Source organism: Triturus cristatus, chromosome 7, assembly GCF_964204655.1.
Source record: "Triturus cristatus chromosome 7, aTriCri1.1, whole genome shotgun sequence".
Classification (NCBI taxonomy): Eukaryota; Metazoa; Chordata; class Amphibia; order Caudata; family Salamandridae; genus Triturus; species Triturus cristatus.
The window spans coordinates 1,403,111,665-1,403,126,658 of record NC_140590.1 but is presented as its reverse complement, the minus strand read 5'-3'; the positions used below and the strand labels follow the sequence as shown (position 1 = coordinate 1,403,126,658).

General features: G+C 44.0%; 1 protein-coding gene across 2 annotated transcripts in view; it reads right to left on the bottom strand.

The window, feature by feature from the left end:
- The window catches only part of ZNF217 (zinc finger protein 217), a 145,154-nt gene extending 131,545 nt beyond the window's left edge, over positions 1 to 13,609 (bottom strand). The window contains exon 1 of one of the 2 annotated variants that reach the window (XM_085619129.1): positions 13,442 to 13,609. The gene's annotated coding sequence lies outside the window, so the exon portion shown is untranslated. Of the gene's footprint in view, positions 1 to 12,272; positions 12,475 to 13,441 lie in introns of those variants that run through there. The other variant, XM_085619130.1, reaches the window with a different exon arrangement.
- Between the last annotated feature and the right edge of the window lie 1,385 nt (positions 13,610 to 14,994).

Below are 14,994 nucleotides of genomic sequence, written 5' to 3'. Positions count from 1 at the left end.
AAGGAAAACTTTCACAACTGAGTGCTCGCTATTTGAATGATTGACATTTCCAGTGGTATACAAGGATGCATATTTTACATCTCTATTTTCGATTGAGTGATGTGGAGGAAAACTGTTTTTAGAGCTGCTATTTTTGCTGGTGAAGAAGGAAGAGCGATCTGCCACTACAAACCATGCATATCAAATTTGAATCCTTTCACAATATGCGGAGTACTGCCATCTTAATGCGTTTTAGCATTCCAGCATTATATGATATTTAAGCTAGCTATTCAGAACAATAAGGAATTCAAGAAGTCGACCTACAAGTAAAACTCAAATGTATACCAAGACAGAATTATTACTGCCAGCATTTACACCAATACCTTTTTAAGCACCTATAAACCTCCAGCTCTTCTAAGTAGTGGTGCACATTTCTACTAATGATATAACAAAAGCCTTACAAAACACTGAATAAGGGAACTCAAACAAACAGAGATACATACAAAAACTAAAAAAAAATACAAAATGAGCAGCGAGACCAATAAACAGCACTTCCCCCTTGTCCCACAGGAAGTAATTTCCAAAGAAGTGTTGTGCACTAGCTAGAAGCACCCGCTACTCAAGGATGCTACCAGAGGCAACAGTATATGTTATGTTATTCGAGATTTGTTAAGCGCACGGACACCCAGAGGTTTCATGGCGCTGATGGTGAGAAAGGAAGGTAGACAGTGACCTAACCGTGCGCTTGCTTGAATAACCAGGTCTTCAGTGCGCCCCTGAATTCTGTCAGATTAGTGCATCTCCGGAGTGACAGAGGAAAAGAGTTCCAGATCTTTGGGGCCAAATACGCAAATCGGCATCCGCCAGAACGTTTCTTTTTAAAAGAGGGCAGGGTGAGAAGGGACAAATGAGCAGAGCGGAGATTACGAGTTGGTTCATGTTTATTTATAAGATGGTTGATACATTTAGGGCTTTTTCCAAGGAGAGCCTTAAAGGTCAAGCAGCCTACTTTAAAAGTTACCCGTTGGGCTATAGGTAGCCAATGAAGAGTGGCCAACAGCGGTTTCGCCGAGCTCCTGCCGTTACTTTTGAAGATTAGTCTGGCCGCCTGATTTTGCACGATTTGCAGACGTTTAGACAGAGTCAAAGGGAGGCCTAAATAGATGGAGTTTGAAAAATCTAGGCGGGAGAGGACCAAGGCGATTACCACCTGAATAAGGGCAGAGAGGGTGAGCAGATTAGCAATTTTCTTAATCTTCCGTAGCTGGAAGAAACTTGATGAGATCACCGTACCCACCTAACTTTTCAGTGAAAGATCAGAATTGAGGGTGATTCCGAGGCTTTTCACCGAGAGAGGGAAGCGGAGGAGATCCCATTGATGATGGCCAGAAGTGAGGGCCCCAGCTAGTTGCACTTATACCCGGAAGTACCAGCTCGGTCTTACCAGGGTTGAGTTTAAGGTGATTCACTTCCATCCACCCTTGAATATGCAGCATAGTGGCCTGAAATTCCTCGACAGAGTCAATTGAGTTTAGTGGAAATATAAGTTGCAGATCGTCCGCACAATTATATATTGTAACCTTCCTGTTTTTAGAGAGTGCAATAGGGGCTTAAGGTACAGATTAAACAGGAGGGGGGACAATGACGAACCCTGCGGAACGCCGCAGGTGGTGGACAGTTTGGGCGCCATGAAGTTCTCAAGCTTGACTGCCTGGAATCGGTCATTCAGAAAGGACTTGACCCAGCTGAGGGCCGCGCCTCGTAGTCCGGCTTGTTCGACACGGTGTAATAAGATGGTATGGTCCACCGTGTCGAACGCTGCCGACAGGTCCAGGAGCACCAAGGCCTGGTGTATGCCCTTATCTGCATTAGCCCTCATTGTGTCCAGGACAGCGAGGATCACTGCCTCGGTAGAGTGCGCCTGGTGAAAGCCGGCTTGATTAGGCTCCAGGTAGTCGTCGGATGTCTCTATAAAATTAGAGATACAACTGGCCACATGGGCTTTTAAAATCTTTGCAGCAAAAGGGAGGAGGGATATAGGCCGATAGTTCGATAGATTAGATGAATCGGCACATGGTTTTTTAATCAATGGGACCAACGTAGCATTTTTGAACGAGTTGGGGACTACACCCTGCAATAGGGACTCGTTTAAAAGGGGAAGTATTCCTCGGGGGAGTGTAGAGTAAACTTCCTTTAGTACATGTGGGGGACAGGGGTCGTTGGGAGACCCAGACTTTACGCGCTTCATTAATTCGGCTAGCCTGGATTGGTTTATGACAGGAATAGCCTCGAGTTCGTGAGGATTTCTACAGATATCTACTCTGTCCGTCATGGTAGAGCTGATCTGGATGCTTTCTTTTATAATGGCGATCTTATCCTTAAAAAAGTCATTAAGCTGATTGCACATCAATTGAGCGGGGGGTTGCGAAGGGGAGGTTCTGACATCATTACATAGGTCATTTACGACCCTAAAGATTTCTCTCGATTTATTTTGGGCATTGGAGATTTTTTCGGAGAAAAAAAACTGCCTTCGCAGATAGAATGGAGTTCTAATACTTCCTACGGGCAGATGTATATAATGATCGGTCTTCATCAGAGTACCCGTGTCTCCATTTTCTCTCCAATTGGCGCACTTCTAGTTTTTATTCTTTTAGGTCTGGGGTGAACCACCTATGGGCGCCCATGCGGCGAGCACGTGAGAACTTGGTTAGGGGAACGTGCTCGTTGCAGGCCGCCAAGAGCCATTCCGTAAGATCCTTATCCATAATGTTAATATCTGGAGAAGATGCTGGGATGGAATTAGCCATGGTGGTCAGAAAGTCTTGGTTATTTAAAGAACTCCATTTCCTTACTAGCCCCCCCGCAGAAATGGGGGCCCTCAAATGGCCGTAAACGGAGATAGAGAATTGCAGTAGGTGATGATCGGACCATACGCAAGGCATTATCATCAGGGTGGATAATGAGACATTGTGTGACCAAATCTGGTCCAAAATGTGACCCTTTTCGTGAGTGGGGGTCAGGACTGATTGAGAGAAGTTCATATGGGAAAGAAGCTCAAAAAGTTCTGTGGCCTGGGGTCCTGCTTCCAGGTCATTATACCAATAATTCAAATCCCCAATCAGCATAACCTTATCATAATTGACTACTAAGCTAGCCATTTGCTCAGTCAGAGAAACTGGGAACGTAAGCATAGTTTTAGGTGGGCGATAGATCAATACCAGCACCATAGTTCTCTTGTCTGTATCGGATTTGATTACGAGATTTTCTGTGTCTGGTAGGTCCAAGGAAGGTAGGGTGGTGAACGTGTAATCTTTATGGATAATGGCGGCGACGCCACCCCCAGGCTTTCCTGGTTGTCTATTTGCTGACATTAAATAATAGTCTGCCGGTAAAGCTGTAAGGATATCCGGTAGAGAGTCCGCAGTGAGCCAGGTTTCAGAGACGAATAGCATGTCAGGTCTGTCCGATTCAAGCAGTAAGAAAATATCTAGTTGGTGTTTTACCAGAGATCTGGTATTAAGGTATAGGCAGCGAAGTGTCAAGGCCTTAAGACTAGAAGAGGAACTAGTGGACTTAGAACCTTGAGACATGATAGAAGAAGTCTCCTGCATTAGATGGAGAGGATAGATGTTATTAGCCTTTAGGCAGGCGCGTGAGGCGGGATCGAGATGGAGGGGACCAGGGTGTTGCAGAGCACGGAGTTCAAGGGCGGTGTAACAATACTTTTCTCCATTCTGCCTAGTCCCTAGACCCAGCCAGGCGCGGACGGGCGCAGACGGGCTTGCCTTAGGCGCGCCCGCTGCGCTCGTCCGCTGCACGTCCTTGGTAAACACATGAATATAAGGGGGCGTGGCCTCGCGCTAGTGGGCGTGGCCCGGGGAGATGGCGGCAATACGAAATGAGCCCCGCGTCAGTGCAGAAATCTGCTGCACGGGAAGCCCTGAAGGTGCCCTGTCACCGGATCAAGTACCGGGAGGAATGGTAAGTTTTAAAAACATATGTGCACCAACAGTAAATAACAACGTGAAAGACTCCAAATAAAAATGTAGAATGTTCCATACCTTCTTTATTGAGTTTGTGCAGTAGGAGAGCTGCACTGTCAAGCCTGACCTAATCGGTTTTCCACTTTCGAGGCAAACATAGCAACAACAAGCATTTACAATGCAATTGGTCTCGCATTGACACGAGTTTGAGCTATTGGCATTGCAAATAATGCCTTTTGTTTTCTTTTTAAAAACAAATAAAAAAGGCATTGTAATTTACAATGCCAATAGCATAAACTCACGTCACTGCATGACCTATTGCATTGCAAATGCTTGTTTAATCACTGTCCAAAATAAATGTTGTGTTATGCTTTTCTTTTGGGATGCCCTTGCTTGGAGTCCCCTCCTCAAGCCAATCCAAAGGAAACAGTAATAAATAAATAAATAAAAAACAAGCCCCCAGAATGGAGGTTGGGGCCTTTCGTTCTGATGAGGTTCAGCAACAGTGCGGATGACAATTAGGCAACAGTGATCACGGGCCTGAATGCCAGGTAGAGGAGGGTGCACTAGATGGAGGCAGCTAGGGGTATGCCTGGCCACCTTTAAACAGTCAGGACAGCATCCTTGCGGCCTCCTTCACCGCTCAGCCAGCCACATTCTGCTGCTGGATCGTGTCACCTCTTTGCCTGCCACTGCACTTCTGACTGTGGGGAGGTGGGGGGGGGGGGGGGGGGGAAACACAACAAGAGCAACCACAGAGAGTCACCACCACCGTGAGGCGATCCTGAGAGTTTGGATGTTGTTGTACAATCAATACAGTGCAATTACTAGGAATATTTAAGCCTCAGTCCCTTTACCAGACCCGACATTCTTAGCCCGCTTGAGCAGAAGAGGAAATGCAGCTTTGGGAGGGACCTTAGGTTTTCTAGGGTACTCCTCCATATTACCTGGGGCAGCCTTCAATTTGCCACCCATACTTCCAATCCAGAGAGAGAGGAGCAGCAAGGACAACTCTGTCTCAATGAAGTTCAATCTCCCCAGCACCCTTGCTGTATACTCGTCACTGCTAGACTGGCCGTTTGACTTCTTACCAGCTTTGAGAGGCATGATTCTCTACCGCAGGATCAATAAAAATCAATCCAAAAGATATTCCAGCCAAGCAAGTTAAAAGTAAAATTTTAGCAGCTCCCTTTGACCAGAAACAACTGCGACAAAAGAAACAGTTATTGAATAAAACCATGGAAGAAATGCAACTACAAGAAATATCCCAAAAATAATTGACAACCGCACTCCACTTTTTACACCGCCAACGTGTAAACCCAAAAACACGCACTAGACTAGACTGCTCAGCACCTTTTTGAAAAATTCCACGAAGGGACAGTTATGAATTCAAATTAGTGTCCTTAATTTATTATTCCCAGACTGTAAGTCACAGGGTCATACGTGTGTGTCCTTCTGTTCCTACCCCTTTCCTCCGGAGACTCACATGCAACAAACAAGCATGTATTCCCATGTAGCTTACCTCCAAAAGGACTATCAGGTTGAGGAGCACCAGGTGCCAAAGATGTTTTAATACGTGGGCACTCCTAGGAAAGGGATTTGTCTCATTATGTCACCTATTTCTCATTCTCATCCTTCCCACTATCTGCCTACATCTACCTCTGATGCGGTCTTTCTCTACTCCGTTTCATCTTAAGGATTTTGAGCCTCATCAAGGTGGATTTTGGCTGTTTGTGAGTGCCCTTCTCCCCACCCTACCCCCCTCCCCCCGTTTCCGAGACCTTAACATCTAAATCAATAGTATCTTGCATGATTAAATGACAAGATAGCGAGTAATGAAATTCAAAGTTGTTTCGAAGTAGTAGGTCAAATACATGTCCTGTTTAGGGCACCAAAAGATGGTAGTAAACCACAGGACCAAAACACTATGTCCAGAGCGGAACCAGGGTATAGCATGCAAAATTAGATCAAAAGGTTCCATGGCTCTCGTTTTAGTATGTGTGTTCCATCGGGTAGGTCTGTAACTAACACACTCTTTGCAACAAAAAACGAGAGGCCTTTCTACATTGAAAGAGCACTTTTGTATCCCTTTGGTTAATGCCATATTTAACTGAAGTGCAGTGCTTATAAGCGATGTGAACAATATAATACGAAACGTGTACAAAAGCAGGATGTCTTCTGTTTACACAAAGTTTGAAGTTCAATCCAAACATCATCCATTAGTCCATGTATCGAATTCATTCTATTAAGGACAATCCCTAGGTTGAGGTGTCGACCCAAATTGTAAATCCAAGGGATCTAGTCAGGACGACCCCCCCCCCAAAAAAAAACCTGGCACAACATCTCAATGCACACTGTGGCATTTTACTTTGCATGGCACACTACTAGGGCTCACACCCCCTCTACATTACCTAGCATTCTCTTTGCTAGGTAGCTGCATTGAACTGTAGAGGTTCTCATCACTCTGTGAGTGAGTCTTCTTATTGGAAGAAATATAACAGCATAAGCGCAATAATAAAACATGCAATTATCCACACAGATGCAACGGTAGAAAACAACCCACAACCATTGAAACAATGCCTACCAATTACTGAACAGGATCATAAAAGAGGCACCTGCCCTGTGTATATTACATAACACAACCAATGGCCAATAAAACAGACAGTTGTAACCATTACAAATCCCACAACCACCAAAACAAGGCTTTCCGATTTTAACACAACCTGTGCCGACCTAAAACAGTACCTTAAAGTTAGTGCATGGCATAACTGCCAAAAAATAGGTCTGCAGAACACATATTCAAACATGGTGCTATCTAATGACAGCACAACACACCCCATATCCATAAAAAGAACATGTGCATTAGTTATCCTGATAACACAGACATTCAGTGCAAAGTTGTAAACACAACTGATGTAAAAAAAAAAAAAATTAAAAAAATTAATTAAAAAAAAATAAAACTACTAGCGATTAGGCAATATCACGCAAGTTTATATTGTGGAGTGAATGGTCAGCACTGCCCTTTAAAGGACTAGACCACTGCAGCCTAGCAGCAATAGGTCCTCGGGCGAGCACAGACCTCTGTAAATTTAAGCCAGGGCTGGAAGAGCAACTGAACTTGACCTGTAGCACCCTGGAGAAAGTTGAGCAGTCGCTCCCCTCGTAAGCTCAAAGCACCTATGAAAATAAGCCATGCTCCTGGAAGTTAATCCGTACCAAATCTTATTCGGTCTTGAAATCAGATAGGCAGAATTTTGTGAATTGAGGAGACAAAGCGTCTGCGGAAATTGTGTGGCAAGGGGTATCAAATGCTACCATAGGATACTGATTAGACCTGGTATTGATCATCGTCCCCATGCTTTCTCTTCTATTCAAGATTCTTCCCTAGGGATTTGCCTAGAGACAATTCAATTGCTAGTGGGCGTATCTGAAACTAGCCACCTCTCCCACTATCATACATCTCTGCATCTTTATTCCAAACATTAGCTGATGCTCCTTTTAACATGCTTTGGAACCTTATACTGTTCCTGGCTATGTCTTCATATTTTTACTTCCCCTCCAGAATACCTCAGCTACTGTAAGGAGTCACGTTAGAAAATATACATGGTGCAAAAAAAAAAAAAAAACCCACATAGCAGCACCGAACTTCCAACAGCTTTTTTTAAACAAGCGCGCAGTGGGAGCTGTGAGCGCGCGGTGGGAGCGTGTGAGGCAGAAAGGAGACGCCATGTGCATGCACATCGCCTGTCCGTGCGCGCACATGGTTTGTCTCCCTTCGCGCACCAAACCGACAATAGTCTCGCCAAGGCGAAGCAGCGCTCATGCGCTGGGTTCGCTAGGCGAGACCTTAAAATACCAGCATTGTCATTTTTGATTCTTTCTCTGTCACCTTCAGGCCTCAAACCAAGGTGTGATCAAAATGGGTCACAGTCTGTGTTTATTGAACAGTTTTCATCCACTGATAATCAGGACTTTAAAATGTTGTGTGCTTGTCATTTGATTCAGCTAACAGATCCAAGAGTTTTTTCAACTCGCCTTCCTGAATCTCATGCAAAAGGTATCATTCAGCTCATGCAATCCCCATAAAGCTTGCGTCTTCACACACTGTCCAACCTTAGTACAGCACGCAGTGGTGTGCAGCATTCCAATTAATTTTCTTATAAAACAAGCACTGGTGCAGCCAACAGTTCTCGCTATAAAGGGCTAGAGAATTTAAATGTAATTTGTGCATGTCTTTGCTTGAATATGTCAGCAAATTTAAGCACACCTACTGGCTTTGGCAATGCTCATCCACAATTGCAGTTGGTAAATCTATTAAAACACCCATTTTTTCTGTTTAATTGTCTCAGAACGCTAGTGAGGGAATTCAAGGTTGAATAACAGATGGTGTGTTTAAATAATTGTATGGGTTACTGCAGGGCGAAAGTTGAATGCATTTTTTAGGTGTCCCATACAGGGTGCATGCCCCGTCACCGAAGGCTATATAAAAAAAAAAAAAAAAATGTTTAATTAAAAATAAAAAGAAGGGGGCGGGCGGGCTTAGAGCCCACCCATTACTTACTATTAGTTGGCTTGCACATCTCTCCAATTTCTTTACTTACCATTGTTCGCCGCCTTCTTTTCCCCTCCAGCTTCCTAATCAGCTTTGAGTCTTCGATGGTGCCATGAAGCATGGACTAAGTACAGTTTCCTATGGCCAGTGTCCTTACACTGGCCACAGACTCCTGCTACTTTTGACATGCATTTTTATTGAGTGCATGTCCAAAAGTAACTTTCCTTCGTACTCCGCCGCTGTTTGCCCCAATTCTCCACTGTTTTTAATCCATCCCGCCCTACTCCTGCTCTCCGATGTGTTGCCATCCCCACAGTTGCTTTTACATGTTGAACAGCAACGTGAGCTGCAGGGCAACATGGCTTAAAGAAAAAAAAGCGCTATGACACGGCCAACGCTGGCAACATCATAGGGTTGTTTTTTTCCCACTCTGCTCAACATGTTAAAAAAAATATAATAATTTATAAAAAATACTTCATTAAGCCAATAAATTTTGCATAGGCAAAACCTACTGGCCTAATGCTGGTTACTTAAGGCAGGCGACACCATGAAGGGACTGAGGGATTTGTGCTTGTATGGCTGTGAGGGTAAGCCACCGATTTTGCATCAATGGGTGAAATGAAATGCCACACCTGTAAAGCTGTGATGGACATGCCAAGGAGTTAAAGTGTTTCTGTGTTCAGTTGTACTTAAGCTATAAAAATACAATTTAAAAAATTGCTGAAGTCAAAGAAATAAATAAATGCTGTGTTTAGAATCCAGGTGTACAATAAAAAGACTGAATTTGAGAAAGTGTGACTTACTACAGTTTTGGAGATGTATAATCCACCCTTGTGTGTCGCAATGGGATCGCTTCCAGAGACGGAATAATACAAAGAGCCAAAAGTAATGGGTAATAGAGGTGGTACTCCGCAGAAGCCAACAGTATATACTTGCATTAGGAGAGAGGTGGCAAAATCTCCGATAGACAGCGGTGCGATCAAGTTAGACCATGAAAACCCAAACAAAAAAATATATATAAAAATAAAAAATAAAGACACGCCACTACACCCACAGCCATCAAGGAAACCAGAGTAAGCGACACAAGACATGGCAATATTATAATGCAAAAGTTAACCATATGCCTTTCATCTATAGGCCTAAGCTAATACATTTTAGAGTTCTCCTGATACTGCTACACCCCCGAGAGGATTGAAAAATGTACCCCAAATAGTCAAACAGCCTGTAAGAAGTGTGCCATGTTTAACGTGGACTTTTTGTATATGGCATGGACATGTCCCAAAATATGTGCTTATTGGGCTACTATATTTCCCTACTGAGCAACATGGTGACTACATGTCTACCAATGGACCATAGTCTGGCAGTCCTGAGGACCACAGTGAATATTCCCAAAAACTAAGCGAAATTTTGTTGCAAGAGCCCTTTTATAGCATAGCAGCTGATAGCAATCTCTTAGTTGAGCAGAACAGTGCCCAACACATGTTGATTTTGAGGCGTACAGTAATACTCAATTTGATGCATATATTGAAAATTACATCCTCAGTATCAGTCTAGGGATTTTTGATATCCTCACGGATACTATCTGTTATTGCGAGAATCTCAAACTTGATCAGACGCTGAGCGGAGGGCCCAACACCTAATAAGCGCTCAGCTGGCACCTGGTTGGATCAATACATGATATGTTCTAGACCCAATGTTAAAATGGTGGACCTGCGTGTCTCTGCATTCTATAGAATCTAGTCTCTGATGTCAATATCATACCTGCTGTAACGTCCGTTACTTTCTCAATAAGTTTTGGTTTTTTTTAAACACAGTAAACTGTTACGCCAACGTAATGTTTAAATCACTACTATATATGAGGACCATTTGGGCTACAACTGAACAGAGACATTAATAAGTTCTCCAGACCGAGTTTCAGCTCAGGTTTTCTGCTAGCTGTCACATATGCAAGAGTATCTGCAAAAAGTTAAATATTTTTTTTAAACCTAGGATTTTAGCATGGTCAAAAAGGTCAACCTAAAACACCTCATACAATGGTCGCCGTTTTCGTTATGCTAATAATAACGGGTTCTTATGTGGATTATGTTTGCCAGTATTAGAGGGAAAATGTCTAGCTGCAGTCCAACCCCCCTAACTACACAAAAATGTACAAACACATTAAGAACTCCCTTAAAAAAAACTAAAGATAAATGGTCTTCTACAAAACATTAAATATAGAATGACTTTAAGCCACGCCCATGATAGTTGAATAACATGCACTCGCCGGGAGGGGGGGGCGGCTCAAGTGTACTTGACCGCTAAAATAACCCATTTATTCGAACAATGCTAGACACTCAACAAGTAACTCAAGACCACTAGGTAAAAAAGATACGTTGAAGAAAATTGCCAATACATTTGCCTTCAGCAACTTAGTACTTACACTAAGGAAGTAGGAAGTGCATCTACGGTAAACGAGAACAATGTCCTAACTATGAAGTACGAGAGGGTTTTTTTTCCTGATCACTAACAACGATTGTACATAGAAAGAAAGGCAGTCAAAGCTGGGAGACAAGAGGCTAAATTATAGGTTCAGGGACGAGTATAGATCAATCACAATAAAAGTCGGAGTGACCATGGTGGCATAAGCGCCTTGACGATACAGTGTCTGCAGATCCAACAGAGGGGGGCAGCTGTTGCTATCCTGCCGCTTCTTTGTTATGCCTTATCTCAGGAAAAGATATTCAACAGTCTGCTTTGACGAAATGGCTGATTCATCCAAATAAAACGAATATGTAAAATATTATGTGGTAAAAAAAAAAATGCATGTGGTGTCCGTTAAAAGTTATCCACATATGTACACTTTAGAAAATGTTTATCTGCTAGTCTGTGACATTGCATTTAAACGACACAGCTTGTCATACAGTGAAAACAAAAAACAGTACTGTTAACACAGCCTCCCTTAGGTGTAAGTAAATAAAAATAGAAGTTCTGAATAGACAGAATGTGTGCGGCGCCTCACATGAACAAGGGGGGAAAACTGTGGATACGAACGGTTTACAAAGTCGTCGGCGCCCCCAAACATGGCGTTTAGGCATTTTTGGCACCTATTATGTCAGGCAGCTCCCACCTCGCCCTTCGCAGACACCGACCCTAATCATGAATCAGCAGCAGGTCAGTGGCTACTCATCAACGCCCCCACCCCCCTCCCCGTCGTAGCTTTCATAGGACTGCATGCTCCTGGCCAACAGGGGTAACATACAAAAGAGAAGGTCGCTCCCCATTCTGTTACCTAGTTTTAAATGCGTCATCGTATAATCGGCGCATCGCAGAGTTCCTATTACGAGGGGGCTGTTCATGTGCCTTCTTCTTCGAAAGATTAATTAAAATCACGGACTTCAAGGTCATCTACAGACACATCTGAACAGCCATCCACCCGCCCACCAATCCACTGTAGAAATTAAACAGCTGTTTCAATAATAACAGGCAGGAACTTCCTATCCGGATTCTATCAGTGTGAAGATGCAAAGCATTGAACTCGGAATGAACACCGAAGAGCGTGCCAGTTAATTTTACACGTACATCGCTTCCAAGAAAAGAATAGCCAAACACGTTAATGAAAAGGCCCCTTGTGGTTCTCGTGGGTAAGTAAACATGTTACGGATCCTTCTGCAAGCTATATGGCAAACGATAATCCACATTTCAGCAGGTCTTAAAGATCTCCCTTTACACCGGAAAAGATAGCCTATCAAAAAAGTTTGCATTAAAAACCGTCCCCTCACCATATCCTCGTTATCGGGACTTGGGAGTATAATCCAGCTGGTGAAGGGTCGGTAGTGCCAAGGGTTCGTGGGAAGAAGCGGGGCTTTTGGTAGCAGCCACTGCACCCGCGGATGCAGCAGCAAACAAGTGTCCGGGGACGAGAACAATGATCAAGGAGAGGGAGAGAAAAAACCTGGCTTGTGAAAGAGGATCTGAATCACTGAACTTTGAATAGCTGCTTTGCATAATGTAAAGGCTCCTGCCCTCAAGGTCCCAACATCCCATCCTACCTCTGCGAGATCGCAATCCTGGGCAGGCGTGGGGTTTAAGAAGGAAGTGGGGGAGGGGCATGGCGGAATGGGCATTTTAATAAGCACCGGGGTGTTCAAATAAAGACATGTATACCGATTGTATTTAGGGCGATGGGCGGTTACATTTCCGTGATTATGCGCACGGTATTGTTATTAGAAGGACACGGGTAAATGTACTGAGTGAGTAGTTGGAGGTATCTGATTATTTCATGAAATTGGCATTTGATGCTTAACTTTTAAGGTTCTTGAGCAGGGGTTGCCTACTTTAATGCCGATTCCAAATTTATAATGCTATGTTTGTGTGATAAAAGCATTTTCCAAACAGTGCATTTAAAGGCTGACGGTTCTAGGGTATGTATATATATATATTAAGGATCACAGGGGGGGGCACACTACATAGAGAAGGCATTAGTACATGCCAGAAATTAAATGGGTGCGATATAAACAGAGTACGAGTCTGGGTTGTGAGTGTTTAAAACAGAGATCCTCAATAATGCTAAGTGCCTGAAGTTAGCTCATTCGTACTGAGTGCTGTTGTGGCGTCGAATACTAGGTTGGGTTCGACAACAAAAGCGCTAGGTGGTGATATTTGGGAATGCCTAGCATCAAGTTCAGAATCTACCCATGCTGCACGTGTCACCCAACCCCCACCCTTTCTAATGTTGGAACAATTACCTGCTGCCACCGCCCTCATGCACACAGAATACCTCCCACACACACTCCCTCCCTCACCTCCCAGAGCATGTGTTCCCGAGGTATCTGACTACACATGCCTCGTGTATACTCCCAGCACATGCCCCATTTACGTAGAAATGCAAAACAATAACGCCGGATAGACTCGCCCCCAAAACTTGAAAACAAACGACGTCCGATTTTACCTGGAGTCTACACTCATGCCACCGGCTGCTGAGCCCCGGTGGGGGGGTGTCGGGAGTCCCCGGCGGCGACTGAGTGCAGATGCATGTTCCGTCCTCCCGCAGCTGTTGCTTCTACCTCTCTCCCCCCTCCCTCTCTTTCTACGGGGCGCGCTCCCGCCAGCCCGCTGCGCACGCGCTCGCGCCGGGCCTATCTCTTGACAAACTGTCTCCCAACGACTGACTCCCTTGCTCAGCGAGCCAGGAGACGGCGAGGTGACGTCACGTGACCTGCCCGAGCCTCAGCCAAGTCAACTTCTTCTTCACCCGAATAAAAAAAACATTTGCGAAAACTCCAATCTGGTCAAACGACTGTTACACAAAATTGCCACATTCTAATACAGGTAGCTTCAGACTACAAAAGAAATACCCTACTCGCCGATTATAAAGTTTTAGTTCCTTTGGGAAGAAGCGAGAAATGGGCTATGAAAAGAAGAGTTCGTTGAGGCAGTCGCGCGCGCGCCCCATGCGGCCGTTGCTTGGAGGCGGTTGGCCGTGCGCACCTCCCTAGCCGTATTCAAGTGCCGCGAAGGTGAGGGGGGAGTGCGCGGAGGGCAGGTAGAGGGAACCGACTCTACTAGACCAGGAGCCTCATCAATGTCTGCTCCCCACGTGCACCCGTTCTGTAGTCAACAAGAAAAAGAATTGTCCCGTTTAGAACTGTTCTAGTCTTTGCACTTCTTAGTGCTACGCTGCACTGTATTCATTCTAAGAGCGTGGGTAATGCTCAAACGTTTGATGGCATGTCAAGTAAAGCCAGAGGGCGTTAAAAACACCTACATCATGGCTCTTCTGCATATGGAAAAACAATTGCCGATTTAATTCTGTGGTCTTCCAACTTGAGCATGTGATCCACTGCATAAATGCCAATATCAAATTGGGACATTCCCCTCAACTATGGGGAGAGGTAACACATTCACACTCTATGGTACATATATTTCAGTATTTCGAAAAATGAAAGAATCTTTTAATGTTTACAGCAAATATAGTTATGCAGGCATCCCGTTTTGCACGCTAGTAGAAACACAAATGAAAATCCCAAACTCTCCTGAAGCTATTCTTGTAAAGAAAACTTTCAGTCACATTTGGAGAAAATCTCAGCGGAATTCGAAGTTTATCAGAGATGGGAAACAAATTAAATTTTGTGTAAGCACATTTAGGAAATGCTCCAAAATAAATAGTTGTTTGACACCTGTCCTTCATGAGGTTTTCACCAGTTCTATTGATTATACACGCAAGAATCATGTTTTTGTAGGGTGTAACAAGTTATTTATAGAAGCAGCAGTTGTCAACAGCCAAACCATCCTAAAATTAGTTTCCCACCTTTTTAATTTCTGTGATATCGCAGCCTATATGATGAATGTAACAGACAACTTGCAGCTTTGTAACTGATGCCAATAAAATACATTTTAGGTCTGTTGATATCAATTGAAAATCTGAGAACCACCAGATTCAGAACAACCTTTATGAATTATCCATTTTCAAAATGTAAACAGAGTATCATGATTGCATGCCCC